The following is a 17,292-nucleotide window of genomic DNA, read 5'->3' on the forward strand; positions in this document are numbered from 1 at the left end:
CCATTTCAAAGGAGACTGACAAGGCAAGTCTTAACGGTCCCCCAAAGGAAACGGATCTCAATGCAGATGAATGACAAAGCTGCTACCCTGAAGATGAGAAACAGGTCTAAGAGATGTGGCTTCTTAGAGGAAGTTAGTTACTTTTTCTGGTTTCTTCAGCTGCTTATTTTCATATCTTCATCACGGCCTAAAAAGAAGAATTTTGGTATTTCTTCTCATGTCCCTTTACATCTTTCTTTACATTGCTCTGTTAACTGTGTTCTATAACACTAAGGCTAAAAACGTTGCTAGTCTAGTCAATGTTTTATGCTTTTAGCAGTCTTTTCCACAGAATAAAACAGATGATGAAGCTCATTAGGCTTTTCACTTAATCGTTCATTGCTGTGCTACAAGAAAGACTGAGTTAAGACACCACTACTCGTTTCTTAAATAGTTTTCATGTATACCTACTTGGGCTCATTTTCCAGATTACACATCATTTCACACCATATTGTTATACAGCTAGTAATGAATGAGTAGTTTACCAAAATTCTTTTATCTTTCAGTAGTAAACATAATATTGTTACAAACATCCCAGAACATTACAATATATTTTGTCTTTATTTTCAAAATAAGACACATTTTTCAATGTAAGGCAGTTTTTCCCTTTGCAAGAATGATTCTCTTCACTTTTCACATGGACCACTACTTATTTTATCTTCAAATGCATATTAGTCTCATAAATGTAGAATACAGTTTTCCAGTTACGACCTTAAGTACTAGTGACGTAGAATAACATGGAATGTATATAACACACTACAGATTTGTCACAAAAAATAAATTCCAACATTTGAAACTAAGAAAAACGTTGGAACTTTATGGATACTGTTACTGTTCATTTTCTTCTTCTAGGCCATTTCAGGGTCTATTAGCTCATTAGAGCCTTATTAAAGCTTATCTATTTTCCTAAGCTTTTGGAACTGCCTACCTTGAAACTTAAGACAGCTGCAATCACAGCTGAAAAGACTTACTCATTCTCAGACATTTGCCCTTTCTCAGACAAAGCCTTTTCTAGCACATACACTGCACCTTTTTTTTTTTTTTTCCCCTGTAGCCTTTTCATATATTTCTTCACAGATAAAAGGAATTACAGCAAGTAATCTACTGATCGTATTGAGCTCTCATACACTTTATTCTGTATTCCCTCCCTCTAAACTACCTTAACAAGAAAGGCAGGGACAGCTAGGGCCTCTTGACCAAGCTTACAGTGAAAGCAGATGATGAGCAGTAATTTGAAGTAGATTAGTGCCACACTTCTTCCTGAATTTTTCTATTAATTCATCTGGTGATTTTTGGACAAGCTGCTTCTACTAAAAAAAGCTTCAGAATGATGCCAATGCACCCTAAGTAGGAAGTCATAGGTCAAGAGCTAGAGTTATTAATTAGAAGATTATTTGAATGCTTATACAATCTCCAGTGTGATTACTGGAACAAAGACCAAGAATCTTTCTGGGAAGCTTCAGTTATCATAGTCCAGTAAAGACAGTACAGCTAACAAACACATGGAAACCTGAATATTGTCCATGAAAAGCTTAAACATATTTTGCAACAATGTAACCACAAAAAATAAAGGATAAAAAAAAACAGAGCATGCGTATAATTCATGCAAACTCCGATGAAAATAGGATACTACAACAGTAGAAATAGAAATATAGGACCCAAATTAACGACAATTTCTTTTACTAAGGCCACTGTAACTTAAACAAGAACATTTATTCACATTTATTTTCATCCTGTTTTTATTTTGGGTCACAGAAATTTAATACCCTGTGCAAGATCTATAGGAAACAACATTCAACTTGCTTATCAGTCTAAACTTACCAAGTAGGTATTGTTCTTCTCAGCATAATTATACAACTGATACTACTCCTCATGAATTGATAATTAAGTGGCCCTCAACACTGCACTCAAGTAGACCAGGTTCTTGAATACTTGGTGACAGAAGAATACTTTTAAGAAGGGAAGTGCTAGAAACATAATGTATTGGTGTTAATCACATGAAGAAAACAGACTGAAAATCAGCTTCATCAGTACCCACTAAATGCTTAGAAGGATAACCAAAAATATGCTAAAAATCACCCATTTGAGACAATATCTTACTCTCTGTCAAGAACATGTGAATAAGCTAATCCTTTGCTAAGCTCTTTTTTCCAGTTCTCTGTTGCAAGATAGCTATGAGAAGACATTTTTATGTGGGTCCCCTTCACTAACTAACATACGGTTACCACACAGGACACTGGCCATTTCATATTGTTGGTCTTTCCACTTGGCTAATGTATCTTAAAAGTCAATGTTAAATCTTATTTCTCCATTTTGTGCCTCTACTTTTTCTAATCATCAGAGCTGTAAAAGTCAATTCAGTTTTACCTTGTAAATTCATAAAATTCATGCTAAACATCTGAGAACAGCTTGAACATACTGTCCACTGCACAATACTGCATTTACTTTAGAAGAGTAAAGATGGAGACAATAAGGGAACAAAGAGAGCAAATATATAGTTAAGATTAACTGTCCTCTCCCCACATTGTTTCAGAAAATTTTTCTTAAGAGGAATGAAAAATTCTCCACACAGTGGTCTCACAGACATTGGAAACATGATAAAGCCCCATTAGGAAACAAGTCTTGTTCTTAATCTCCTCCTTCCTTAGCTATGTTGTTAACTTGAAGAGAGAAATCCTCGATGAAAAAATGTATTTGTCAATTATGAACATTTATCAACTAATTGAGAGGAATTAGCATGGTATCCAGAGTAGTTAAAGAATCCTCAATACCAAGTAGGAAAGGAAACAGGACTAAAATTACAAGCTAAGCATCTTATTTTTAGCATAATAACAAAAATTGGTCTTTCTAAAGCTTTGTGGCAATGACCTCTGATACTCTTTAAAGGCAGTTAATATTTTTTGAGTATTTCAAATCCTTGCTACTGCCGATCGTCCTTGCCAAGTTTCTCCTTAGCATCTTAAGATTTGTAGGGTTTCTTATTTTTATACATCAAATACTTATTTTTATACACCAAGTACTTACCATTTTAAAAACCTTAATGTCCTATTCTCTTTTGTGATGCAAATTCTCTTTAAATAGATTGCATATTAAGTATAGTTTTAAAATTATTTGTCTTCCTTTATGAGATCATTCTGTCAAATTTAAAAAGTTAATTTAATTTAATAGTCCCACAAGCTTTCCTAGATTAAATTTCAATATATCATGACTCAAAATTTATGTCCCCGGTATTACCATGTTTAGGTTCTACACAGTGTTCAAATGTTACTGGTTAAATTCCTTGACATTAGTTATTTAATGTCTGTATGTGCCTAGCTAAAAACTGACCTGCCTTTGTTGTCTTCACAGGATAGTTAAGGTTGGAGGTGATCTTAGAGGTCAGCACTCTGGCTCAAGCCCATTAAAGCACGTTACCCAACACATCAGTTTGGTTCAATGGAAATGGTTGCAACTCAGTGAGTTCTCTAGGTACTGGTCAGATTTTTGATTTAATTTTACTCTTCCTGTTCTTCAGTTGATCACACGTGTGTGTAGTGCCAAGAAGCAATGATGCAAATAAGGCGTAATTATGAAACAAGGCTATTTCCCTCTGATAGGATAGGTCTTCTAGAAGTCTGGTAAAGAGCCATGATCAGATTTTTCTTTGCATTGAATGTCTGACTGTAATTCTGTAAATTCTATTCGAATATTCACAGGTCATACATTGATGACAACTGAAAATGGAGTTGCAAATATATAAAAAAGTCAGGTTTTTTTTCCAGATATCTTCATATCTATTCCCAAATTCCTTTATCAAAATGGAGAGCACAGCTGCACTTTTTTTTTTTTTCTATTCATGGTGTTAACCAATACCCAATACAGAGTATTCTATTTAACTAATTCTTTTCAGAAAATAATTTCAAGGGATAGAAAAATAGGGAAGTGTCATATGCAGAAAAAACCTTATTGAAATTATAACCTTGATTAAGACTCCTGACTGATTTTAGATCAAATAGATGCATGACAGATGTGCTGAGCAAACCTCAGAAATATTAGTCATACTCCCATTTTCTAGATGTGCGTTTGTTATGTATAAGCTTGCACTCAATAATACAAGGATTCAGTTGGAGAACAAAAGTTTCCATTCAAGGAAGATTATCTGTAAGAAGCAGAGGATATGACAGACTAAATAAATTCATTTTTTCACTTGAGATGAATCTTAAAGTGTTAAGCAGTGCATACTGGATAAGCTTTCTTTAAATAAAATTGCAGAAAATATCTATGCTTCATTCTCAGATCTCCTTCCTGCATACAAACAGTCAATACCCCCGATCCAAAGAACATCCAGAAAAGAGTGTCAACCCTTCATGTGCTAGTCAAGTTTCAAATCAGATAGGCAAGCAACAAGACATCTTTGATCTGAGTAGTTCTGGGAGACCTATGGGTCAGCCAAAGATGCTGCCACAGCAACTGGATATCTTATTCATATGGAACAAGTTCCAGATATAGATGCTTTCCTAATCACGATGATCAGGCTGACAGAAGTGATTCTTACAGTGAGAAATTGTTAGTTCTCTGCTGCCATCTCAAATCCCTGAGGAACTCAGACATTTAGAAGATCTGTTTGAGATGCACATCACAGCACCTACAGTGAATGAAAGCACTCACTAATTTTTTGATGATACCCTCATCATGAAGCGGTCCAAGACATTACTGAGTCACTAGTAAGGGGTGGGTTAATTCTTACGCCTTCAGCTCTAGTTGCAAACACACATAGTAGCAATGGTGAAATTAAAAAAAATGTTCCTAACATAGGTCTCCTGATGAGCAGTCAAATCTCATTCCCTGCTCTTAACCCAAATAGTGATTAATGTGGACAAACAGTATCAGACAGTAAACATCTGTTATCTTTTCTACCACAAACAGACTTGAAGCAGCAAGCAAAAAAGATAGCGAGGAAAACATTTGAGGGTAAATGAAGTTGTAACTCTAGCTTTCACATCTGATTTACTAGTTTAGAGGGAAAAACAAGACTGAAAACAGCAAGATTACAATTAAGAGCAAACACTGATAAAAATCTGTGGTCTGATCCAGAGCTAGGCTTAGATGGGTGAGAAAGGGACTGCTTCATTTCACACTCCCCATATTTCACTTTGAATGCTAGAGTATCCATGAGGTTCTTTTGGCAGACTTTAAGCAAATGCCTTGTAAAGGCTACATCATTGTAGCCCACTGCATTAATCAGTTCATCAACAGAGTAAACTACTACTCTGCTTGCTTGGTAAAAAATTAGAGAAAGAAATAGAAAAAAAAAGAGAGAAAAAATATGAGTAACATTAGCTTGCTTGAAACATCTTCCTATGAAATGATCTGAGCTTAAAACAAAACACAAAAGGGAAACACACTTAAATTTAAGGAATTTTATAACAAGCTTTGTATATCATCTTAAAACGCTAGAAAAACATTTTGTAGTAAGAGACTGATTCAGCCACTAATAGTTTCCAGCATAGCTAACAGGGTAGTGAAGCAAGCAACTTAGACACTCCCTATATAGAAGTTGTCTGCTGTCAGTCTTGACAGAAGAGCTGGCTATGCCAATCTTGCACACAAAACAAGCTGAAAGAGTTGATATTCAGGCACCTCTATCAGCCAATCCCATCAATTCTGCCAAGGAATTTGTGTGTTGAATGTTATGGAAGAGACTGGATTGTGTTTTTGTTCCCTCCCCCAACAGGAAAAAAAAAAAAGAAAAAAATTAGTAAATAAATGATAAATTAAAAAATGTCTTCTTGTGATGGCAGTGGTGTAAAACTGAGCCAAAGTAGTAATTTGAAACAAAGGAAAAACACCACAACAAAAGCAACAACAAGTGAAAGAAACACTTCAAGAAACTTGCTGCTAGCAACATTTCAAGATAGGAAAACTGGAGGAATCGAAAGAAGAGGAATTGTCCTACTAACAGAAAAAAAAATCATGTTTGACTTTTTTTTGGAGCAATTTGCAAAAGGTGTTAATTTGAGTCCAACTGCTTTGGATGGTATCGTTTAACACATGAGGTCTCTTCTCTTGTTTAGATCATTACTGAAACATCAAACCCTTGCTAAAACCCACTCCAAATACAAACCTTTTGTTAACACCACTGAGAAACAGTCTCTCGATGGCTAACTATTTGAAGAGGATTCAACTCTGTATTACTACCATTTCTCACTCCTTGCATCCCAAGCTCAGTTATACAACGTTATATGAAACATGGAAAACTGTTGTATTCAGTGACATCTACTATTTCTTCTTTATGTAGAAGGTCCTTTAGCAGTCCTGTGAATAAACGAGAGTACTTAAAGTTTCCTGGCAAGTACATAATGGTTCTTTCCAATGTCCACATGCTTACAAATATATTGTTCTATTATTTGCTACTATATTCACTCTGGGAATCAAAGTAGGAGTGTGACTGGGTAATAATTTGGTGGCTCCTTGTTTTCTCTTTTAAAAGACCAGCCCTCCATTTGCCTTTATCCCAGGCTTCCTGTGCACAATCTGCATTTGAGAAGTATTATAGTTATCTGCAACTATCACTTTACCAGTCAGATGATATTTTATGTTTTATCATATAAAGTGATTTATAATTAAATTTAACGTATTTTAAAAAATCTAAATTACCTAAGAAAGCTGATAGCTAAAAAGGTGTATGATCAAAGCAAACTTAATACCTGAATAAATGTCTATTTAGAAGCTGACTATAGGCAAGCTGATTTACATTAAAGAATAAAAAGATAAAGATGCTTATTTTAACCTCAATTTTTTTTTTTTTCTTTTTTTTAAATGCGCAGCATATGTCTACTTGGCTTGTCTAAAACTGTATTATGATTGACAACACATTATATAACGAATGCCAGACAGACAATGCAGTTTCAAAAGCAAGATATCATCCCACAAAACATAAGCACAATGCAACGAATGTACATACTTCCCCTATTAAGGTGGTATTAAAGTCTTTAGCAAAATACCCCAAGTTATTTATTTACTGTATCTTTTGCTTCATACAAAGATAATTCTTCAAATTGTCCTTTTCAAAAGCATATAAAAAAAAAAAAAAAAAAAATCACATATCTCCTTCTCCTAATTTCTTTGACTACAGACAGATTATCCCTGCTGCCTCTTTTATGAGTAACCTCACCGGTACTTTACGTTCAGCATAGAAAAATCTGAAAGCCACTGTTGCTGGGTTCTGCACACCAGGAAGCTATAATTATTCTTCCTACACAGAGGAAATCAACTAGCAAAATCCAGCTGGGAAGTGCATTTGTGGATAGGTCCCCATTCTCTTTCGCTATGCATTAGCAGCAAGCGCTCGTGCAAATAACTTCTAAAACATTAGCACTCAAAAAAAAAACCTCCTAAACATAGCTGTCTACACGTTTCTTTTTGTCAGTGAAAAGACCTGAAGTAATAAAATTGGTTAAGTGTTGCGGGAAAAAGAAGATACTGGGGGAAAAAACAAACAAACAAACAGATTTTGGTCTCTTTTGGAGATCAAAACTGTTTCCATTGTACCTCATGCATACTAGAATAGCAATTTTAAGAAGCAATATAGAGTATCTACAATTTCATAGAACTGGATGTTTCTCTTTTCCTAAAAAAGCTTTCCTCCTATATTATGGCTATGACGCATGCCAGACTGATCCTTACATATGATGAGAAATGGAGTACAATTCCTGGCACATTTAGCCTTTACTATTGTAATATTGCAACAATTTCTCCTGTATTTTCAGAGGTGATAATTTTGAGAGCTGAGAAGAGCAACAACAGCACTGTACTGCAAAAAGGGCTCCACAATTTCTTTGGGAATAGCTGAGTATTTTTTGGAGATTTGTTCTCACTACTCAAATTATATCATTCTCACTTTTACATACTTCCAGAAGAATAACAGTGTGAAACTACACATAAGCAAACTTCATAAGGCCAGAACTCTAGCTAACTAGATTTACAATGGCACTTAGGCAAATGTTAAACCCTTATCACTGCATTCTGTATTACAGCTATTTGACATTAGGAACTATTCCATGGAGAAAGAATATATTTACAGGCAAAATAAAGTACTGTCTTAGTTAATTTACATGGAAAAATGCTTCTCAGAAGCGTCTGAGACAAGGAAAATAATGCTGGCCTCTATAAAACCATAACTGTCACATAAATTCTAAATTCCTTTTTTTCAAACACCCTACTGCCATTATTTTCCACTTTATAAGCACGGTAAGCACAGTGACAAATGTATGCTTTTATGGTTATTTGACTTTCAGTTGCTGAAAGGATTTATGAACCATAATTACCTTTACAAGACAATACAAATAGTAAGATACAGAGAAGAATGATGATAAATAAAAAGGTATGAAATAGATTTGCATGGAGGCTTATCTTTATTTTCTGGCACTAGAAAACGAAGATGAAAAACTTCCTCGTAACTGAAGAATCTAACTGACATTGATAGGATGGCACTGAGGAGAACTAATCCACAAATTCCAGCCATGGTCTATCAGCCAATAGTGTCTTACAACCAGTTCTAGCAATTGTAAGATTACTTACCTAGTGAACAGTTTACCCTATTGAAATTTGGAAGTGCCTTCAATGTTAATGCAGAAGTTATATTTGCAGAGCTTTTCTCTGGCAAACTGGTTCAATAAACCTGGAAAGGAGTCAAGAGTCAGCTGTGACTAACAACCTTAAGATTTAATGCATGCAACTGCATCCAAAATATTTTTGTAATATACATTTGTTTTCCTGCCAATCCTCTCCCACCCATCTATCTCATCAGTAGATTCCACAGGATGCATAATCTAGGCCTTGATCTGAATACCACGCACCAAGGAGCCGCGTCTCCCTGTCTCGCACAGCTGGAAGCTGCTTCCCTGTAGCTCCACCTCATATCTTGAAAGAAGGGCAGGAGGTGCAACATGGCTTTATGGCTGGATGGAGCTCTAGGGCAAGATAGCAGTTGTTTTCATCTCTCAGTTTGTGGACTCCTAACCAATTCTGATTGCCTGAATGATAAACACCCAAAGGAATTTTACATTTACATTACAGTGCCGTGCATAAGGGTTTCCTTTCTTTTAGCATTTCCTACATAATTCAAGGACCTCAAAGTGGCCAGTCATCCTATTGCCTGCATGACAGAGATAGAAAGCTTGCTCATTCAGCCTGTCTGTGGCACTGCATACTATGAAAGCAGTTCACTATGCATTTGGGATCTTCAAAATATAAATCTGCTTCACTGAAACTTATTGGAGAATCCATGCATTACCTCTTCTTTACCTGAACTAATAAAAATTACTAAACGTAGGCACAGGACAACTGCAAGGATGTCAAAGAAACCCCAAGAACAATGAATTTTGCAATTTAAACATCTTTGAAGAAAGCCTTTAACATGTGAAATTGCTTCTGTAGAGAGAGTTCTGCATATCTATGAGATAACATATTTGACTTAAGCCAACTACTGCCATTTCTCTATCTGTTTATCAGCAGAGAAACACCTTAGTAATTATTTTCATCACATCTTTTGTTGTCTGATCTGTCCTCAGACTATGAGCTCATGACTTTTAGGAGATCTTCAAATTAATTTTTACTCTTAGATGGGCTTCAGAAAAATTACATTCAACATAAAATTGTGTGGAACCTCCCAGAAGTTAACTGCCTTTACACAGCTAGAACTAAGAGCTCTATTATTACTGAAAATCTTTTCCATTTCTGAATGGGAAACCTGCTGAACCTTAGCTCAAGATGTACATTAGTAGCGCCAAACATTCACCATCGTGTTACTTTTAGAAGACATGAGCAGTTAAAATACAGATATGGATTTCAGTATACTGAAGCTATGGTAAAACTGATAACTTCCGGATTTTGAAAAGCAGACATTATACTTTTTAACCTGTAATTAATACCATACAGTTTCTGTGTTATTTATGGGGCAAAGATTTATTAAAATAACAGGAAACAGTTTATTTTTGTTAAGACTTATATTAGACTCCAAGAATCTCAGTACCTTCAAATGTTTATGCTTTGCAAAAAAATGACAAACTGGTTAAGTGCTATAAATTTTTCTGGCTCCCTCGCAACATGGTCAGCAGTTAAACTGATCCTGAATTGTTGCCATATAAATTTATGCTACAATATATAAAGCTTATGGAAAACTGAAAAAAACAAGTATATTTTAGGGTCTTTTTCCTTTCTCATTTTTGTTTTGATTCTGGGATTTCACATACAAAAACTTAGTTTTCACATCATGTAAAGGTATATATAAGTACGTGTATAAACATGTTTTTTTTATTATATGTAAGTTGTGTCCCCATTAAAAAAAAAAAAAAATCACTGAATTTTGTCTGTCACCATCAAATTCATTCATCATTCAGGCTCTCGCTTATCTAAAAGTGAGACTAGATATCTCATTATTAAAACCACAACTAGTTATCATGCTTTCCATGTCACAAGCCTACATACACTACCTAAACTGCCAGCAACGTATATAGCTATATTGTCAATAGACAATTAGAAGGTTGTGAATCCAGTCTGTTTTTTAGCAAGATAATATAAAGAAATTCAAACTTAGCTGTGACATTAGTCATTCTGACTTTGGAGATATATTCAGTTAATCAAGGTCTGCTTAAGCTTTTGATTCTTACGGACATTAGAGAAGTAGACAGCAAATCATTTAGAAACTGATTTCAGTTAGATGCTTGAAATGTGTGGTGGTTGTACCAATAGCCTATCAGTACATACACAGCAAAACAACTGCAAAGCGTAAGATCAGTACAAGTAAAGGAGAAATCACAGCTGTCACATGTAAACAGGGAATAGATTCATTTTGTTTAAATCCAAATCCAGGAATTCATTTCTTCACAAAAAAGGCAAATGAGGAAGTGCTTGGGTTCCCATGAAAGTCCAGAATGAAAGGTTGTTCAACCACTATGAATAGAAAGTCCAAATTTCACCTATTAATTTGAGAAATGAAACCTAATTCTAATTACCTGCGTAGAAATAAGAAGCCAAGTCTGACACATTTAATTCTGTTCCTCCTATGCAACTTCAAGCTACTTACTATAGTTGTTACCTAATCTGCAATTATATGTAAGAAATCTAAAAGATGAAAGAAATTTCAGTACGGCACTAGAGATTGAGGAATTCTATATTCTCAGAAGCTCTACCATTACCCCTGAATTGATGCATTCTTCAAAATACAGCTTAATTGTGGCTTATGCTTGATTGAAATAAAAAAAATTGCAGTAAGAAAAAACAATTTCCTTTTCCAGCTCAGTACTTATGACTGAGTCATACTCTAAATAGAAAGAAAAAAAGGAGTCGAGGTTTGTTTTTGTCTGAAGTAGTCGTGTACAACTATTGCAAATGTTACTGCTGTAAAATTACCAGAAACACTAACATAAAATCTCTTAGGTTTATGAAACTATAAAACATCAAGGCCAATGTCTGTCAGGATTGAGGTAATAATAAAAAAATACACATTAATTTATTTGTTTTTAATTTTATTTTCTCTAGTTAGCACCATGGAAACCTGAGGAAAGGACAAGGAGAGCAGAGAACTGATCACTTAAGTTGATGCTTCCATCTTAGACAAGGTTTCAAGTTCTCTGTCCTACAGATGTGATGAAAAAAAGCTGGAAAAATTGTAAGCATCACTTATGTTCCATATCCTTTTCAAGCAAACAGTAGAAAGCTTATTGAAAAAAAACCTGTGGGATGTCATATCAATTACTGCCATTTTAAAAGTAGAAAAGGCATTTTTGTTTCAACAAAATGTGTTTTTTTTTTTTTTTTTTTTTTTTTTTTTTTTTTTTTTTTTTTAAATGATAATGTGAATGATATTTCAATTTCATGTTTCACTATTTCAGCAAAATCAGTAAATGGAACTTAAGGGAAATATTTCCAGAAGAGAACAGACATCTTCAGCTACTCTGAGAAAGCAAAGTTTTAGTTCAACCCTGTTCAAATTAGACATACAAAGACTGCATCTCCACATGTGCACCACAAACAGTATTCCAGTTTCCCATCACTAAAACACAAAAACATGCCAAAAAGAGCATACATCCTTTATTTTTAAAAAAAGCATTTTAAAAGTGATTTAAAATACTTAGTAATGTTTACAAAAGCTGAATGTCCTCCAGATCTAAATTGAAGTGCCTTGCAGAGTAATGGAGGCTTGAAAAACTGTAAGTATTACAGGATAGGCAGCCCAGTATCTAATAATTAATAATTTTCTTGTTTTATTAGTTTGAGTTAGAGGCTAATGAGCTACCAAAAAAAAAGTTTATGGGCTTGCTAGAGAAGCAGTCTGGACTTGGAAACTTTACAGCACAGAAGGTCTTTACACAATTTTATGGTTACCTTATTCATTCTCTGCATTCATTCTTCCATCACCTGTGAAAGTTCATTTTTCTAACCACTCATTTCTTTCTTTATACTGCAGCAGAACCAAAAAATCTCTTGTCACTGCCCACAGCTCATTGCAGTATACTTGCAATTTACTCATTTTCAGTGTGTTTTCAATGCAAGCATAACATAAGAAACAATGACAAAGAGAGGAGCCCAAGACAAATTAAGCAGTTCCTTCCAAATTAAAGCTCTGCTTTATTTACAGCTGATGTCGAAATGGAAGAGTTTCTGTATGCTCATGCTTCTTCCAACCAAATTCTTCTCCAAACTAGATGCATATTAATAACTCAAATGAGAATACCTTAAATTTTCAAGGGTTAAGTTTTAATTTCTTGTATCTCAGTGTACAGTAGAAATTTCACAAAAGAGAATACCAATATATCTCAATATTAATTCCATTACTCCTTCCAACTTCATTAAACTATAAATTTACAATCCCTAATGTCTAGAAATATTTTCTTATGCTTTTTTTTTTTTTAAACAAACACAAATATTTTATATGACATTGAAGGCACCTGCGTTTGTGAGGAGACAACAGAAAGAGACAAAACAAAGTTATTTTAATTCTTGAAGTCTGGAGTCAGTGGAAAATTATTTTTCTTGGGAAAAAAAGTGAGAAGCAAACTCATTAGCATTAACTTATGTTAAATTCTGAAATTATGTATCCATTGCCTAATATAATCAAATTCATACTACTGTTATTAACGTTCATAAGATGGGCTTCAGGGCCCTGCTTGAGCATGTTGGTTGGACAATATGACCTCCAGAGTCTCTAACCTCAATCAGTTCACAAGTCTGTAAGCATGTTTTACTTTTCATCCTGCAACTGGCCACCCAGATTAGATAACATTGAAAGTCACCTATATTCTGAACAAAACATTTACCTAAACTTGTCAGAAACACATTATAATTTCACTGAGATACAGCAGCGAAGTTCTCAAATACTGAAATTAAAGAGGAAGGAAGATGTAGATGAGTAGCGTTACAACTTTGAAATCTACAATTTAGTTCCATCATTTTATCATCAAAAAGTATTTTAGAGTTTCTCTCACTAAAATTTTTTTACGTTATCTTGTTCATCCTAATCACCAAACTTAAAGCAAGCTTAGGTTTCTATAAAGTCACGTTTCAGTCCAGTCAGCTCCGTTAAACCTTTTGATGTATAATACCGTGAGGTACTGAGTCAGCTTTGGCATTTCAGATTAACATACTTCAGGGTCTTTCTTCACCTCTTCCTATTCTCCACTACACAGCTACCATTTTTGTTAATATAGCTATCTCACAGCCTCTTAAGGCCTCCAATGCCTGCTCTTCTTCCCCTGTGTAAAAGACAATACTTTCGTCCTTGTATTCGTCACCTGTAAGATAGTGGTAAAACCTAAATGGAATGATGTAAAACTTTAATGGGATTAATTGTTGCTCTTTACTCAGTTCCTCACCATGCATATAAATTGGATTTAGATCTAAATATTTTTATAAAGGAACATAAGTACTTTGATCAGGAGTTACAATAAAGTCAAAATTGGTTCGAAGCCTGTATTACATCAGAGAACAGGAAGTCCCTGAAAAAAATTAGAAAGCTTTCACTGCCAGTGCGTGTATTTCATTTGAACACAGGTTTCATATTATTTATTAGCAAGTAGCTAGTATACGAAATACTCTGGTAATTCTTGGGTTTCAGAAAGTTTTTAATAATACTCTTTTACAATCCAAGGTTAACTGCAAATTTATTCTTTCGTTAAGGAAAATGATTGCCAGAAATATATCTAGACTAAACATTTCTCCATTCCGAAATGTCACTGTTTCAGAACATAAGTGGAAATAATATGCAAGATTTCTCTGCTTGTTAAATGAACTTTCAAAATCTTATTTTTAAAATAGGCCACCTAAAGTAACAGTCTTTTACTGTTCAGTTTTTATCAATGTATCCTCATTTACCTGAGGAGACAGTGTCCAAGCAATGATCTCATCTTTCTCCTAAGGAATATTAAGATCTATAGTTAACTTTCCTGAAAATATTGCCATGCTGAGATGAGGGGAGGTGATGGCACTGTACTAGTTCTGGATTTTTCTCTTGGGAGTTACAGAAGTGCACGTTGCTTTATCTAACTGAAATGCAGCTATTAATCCTTCTCCACATAACAAGCTAAACTTTGCAAAAGTGTTCTTCCTCTCCAAAACTTGATCTATCTCCAGAGAACTTCTCTAGCACTGTTCTAAGGTACAGTGCTGCATACTGACATTTGGGTGTATGTTACAGCTCTTCACTGCGAATCTTCTGACCAAATGTCCCACGGCCACTCTACAGAGCCTAGATAGTCTTGGGGGTTGTTGTTCAAATATCAACTTAATTATAGAAAAAAATCCCACACTTCATAAATATATTCCTTCTGTGGGCTCCACTCAGTTGTCACTTCCCACTTTACTGTTTCAAGCTAATGTGCTATTCTGATCCACCTTAGCAGGGCAACTACAGTTTAGATTGAGATAAAAAAGATTAAAGCATTAACTCAATGTAAACATTCATATACATCTAGCAATATTTGTCATCTTCGTATCTTATGTCATCTTCACTCTTATCCAGTATAATAACTCATGCTGTGGACACACGAGGTATAAAATAGTCACCAATAAATATATGTATTCACACAAACACTTTAGAGCAGAGATGGCTACTCCGGTTTCATCTACTTTACTGAAGAAGACAGTAGATCTCACTCTGCAAACTATCAACATATTATATTAACAACCAAGAACAATTAATAGGGATACACAAAAAGTCAGTAGTTGTTACTGCTGTTCTACAATTCCTTGTTTGCTTGCAAGTTTTGTGTTACATATTAATATTGTACTTTCTTCATTCAGCATACAGCAAAGAAGCCCGTACCTATGGCTGAAGATCCAGAATAAAGACTTGGCTCAAAATCTTGTCTGCTTTTTCCAACAGTTGTTTCATTTAAAGTTCTCCCTGTTTAATCTTCCTCACATTAAAAACCCTGCTATAATAACATTAGCAGCTCTGTTCCTTTCATGTATTAAGTTCTCCTACAGACTAGCCAAGCATAAAATCATTATACTACAGAAGTATTCAATATATTGCCGTTTATATTGTAGGCCTCCATATGTATCTTCAACTCCAGTTGCAAAATTCCTAATTCATACCAGCCAGTACACTCATAATCACAAAGATTACAATGCAATTGAATAGATATCAGTAAAGATTTGATTTGGAATAAGATATAAACGTTTAGTTGGAAGAGAACTGCAAAGGTTGAGCCCAACTACCTTTTCAGGGCTAACCAAAAACTAAAGCACTTTGCTGAGTGCATTGTACAAAGGTCTTCTGAATGCTGACAGGAACAGGGCACCAACCACAGCACTAGAAAACTGTTTTAGTGTTTGACAACCATAATGTCAATGAATTTTTATCTAAAATCTTGTCTGATCCTCTGCTGGTGAAGCTAAGAGTCCCAAGCATCCTATCATTGTAATGCAATCTTCCAAACCATAAGCGTACAATAAATGAATATTAAGATGTTATAATTGTGAAGTAAACAAGAGAGTTAGGCAAAGCAGGTAACAATAGCAAAAACAGAACGGACCCTTACCCCTATCCTAGGCTCACTTCCAAAACTCCAGCAGAGCAGATCTCCAGAAGAGTTTCCTCCTCACTGGCAGCCAGCTCTTAAATAGGTCTAGGAAAGATGGAGCCAGGCTCCACCCCCTTCCAGCAGCACAGGAGAATTGCCTTCACCTGTGCTCCCATGGCTGACACATTGCTTGCCTCAGGTGATCAATCAGAGGTTCAGGCTGTGATTCAGCAATTCCCATACACGTGAGCATCTAGTGTTTTGACTTGCCTGGGCTGCACTGAGTGAAGAACTGGTGCCACATATAAAATGCATGGCATATTTAACATATAAGTAACAATACTTTTTATTTTTATTAAAACATATAAAGTTAGCAACAAAAACAAAATTAGTGGCATATTTTACCTTGTTTTCGTGAAACTAATGCATAAATAAGTCATTTAATGCAAGTGGTTACAATTTTTAGTAAGCTGTCAAAGTGTCCAGAGACTTTTTAATCTAATTTTACACATACTATTCTTCATGCTTGGAAATAGTAAGTCACAAACGTATGTACTACCGAAAAGTGACAATAAGGTGTGATTGTGAAGCAAGGGATATTTTTCTCTGATAAGACAGGTATTATAAAAATCTAGTAAAGAAACATGATCAAGTTTTTAGTTGAAAGTCTGATTGAAACTCTATACATTCCATTTGAAAATTTGCAGGTAATGTACTTATATCAATCAGGAATGGAGTCACAGATATACCAAAACATTGAAGATTTTTTCAGAAATCTTGAAACTTATTTATTAGAATGGAAAACAAGGCTACATATTTTCCGTTGTTCACAGGGCTACATTTAGACAACATATCAAAATGCATAATATTATTTGCCATAGCTTGCTATAGTTTGTTTTGTTTTCAAATGCTTTATGGTTTGAAACACAGCACAGATACATTGGTTGCCACCTTGAAAACACATTTAACTCAATTAGCTAAATGGTCAAATCCTCCAAAAATGCAAAATCTATGAGCCATTTATCATCTTCATGTTCTGGCACAAATTTTCCTTTTGATTCTTTAAATGTCTTGATTTCATTTTGCAAACCATAAAATATTTTTTCCACCACTTGCTACCTTCAGGATGAAAAATTATTATCAATATGTCTTATTCATCAAGTGACAAAAGTGCACGTGATGTGTAACACGCAGTTTTCAAATGGACTGAGTGTGAGGCAGGCTCCATAGCATTCCACTATGGTTCACA

At 34.7% G+C, this 17,292-nt stretch overlaps 1 long non-coding RNA gene across 2 annotated transcripts; it reads right to left on the minus strand.

Moving 5' to 3' along the window:
- Positions 1–5,112: 5,112 nt before the first annotated feature.
- LOC128091295 (uncharacterized) lies at positions 5,113–16,100 on the minus strand. Of its 2 annotated transcripts, none has more exons than XR_008211334.1 (3): positions 16,062–16,100; positions 8,599–8,698; positions 5,113–6,333 (listed from the first exon to the last, which is right to left on the minus strand). It is a non-coding gene; the product is annotated as an uncharacterized LOC128091295 (long non-coding RNA). The 2 variants fall into 2 exon arrangements; XR_008211342.1 differs by lacking the exon at positions 5,113–6,333 and adding an exon at positions 7,423–7,456.
- Positions 16,101–17,292: the final 1,192 nt, after the last annotated feature.

This window comes from Tympanuchus pallidicinctus, unplaced genomic scaffold (genome assembly GCF_026119805.1).
Source record: "Tympanuchus pallidicinctus isolate F22 unplaced genomic scaffold, pur_lepc_1.0 scaffold10, whole genome shotgun sequence".
NCBI lineage: Eukaryota > Metazoa > Chordata > Aves > Galliformes > Phasianidae > Tympanuchus > Tympanuchus pallidicinctus.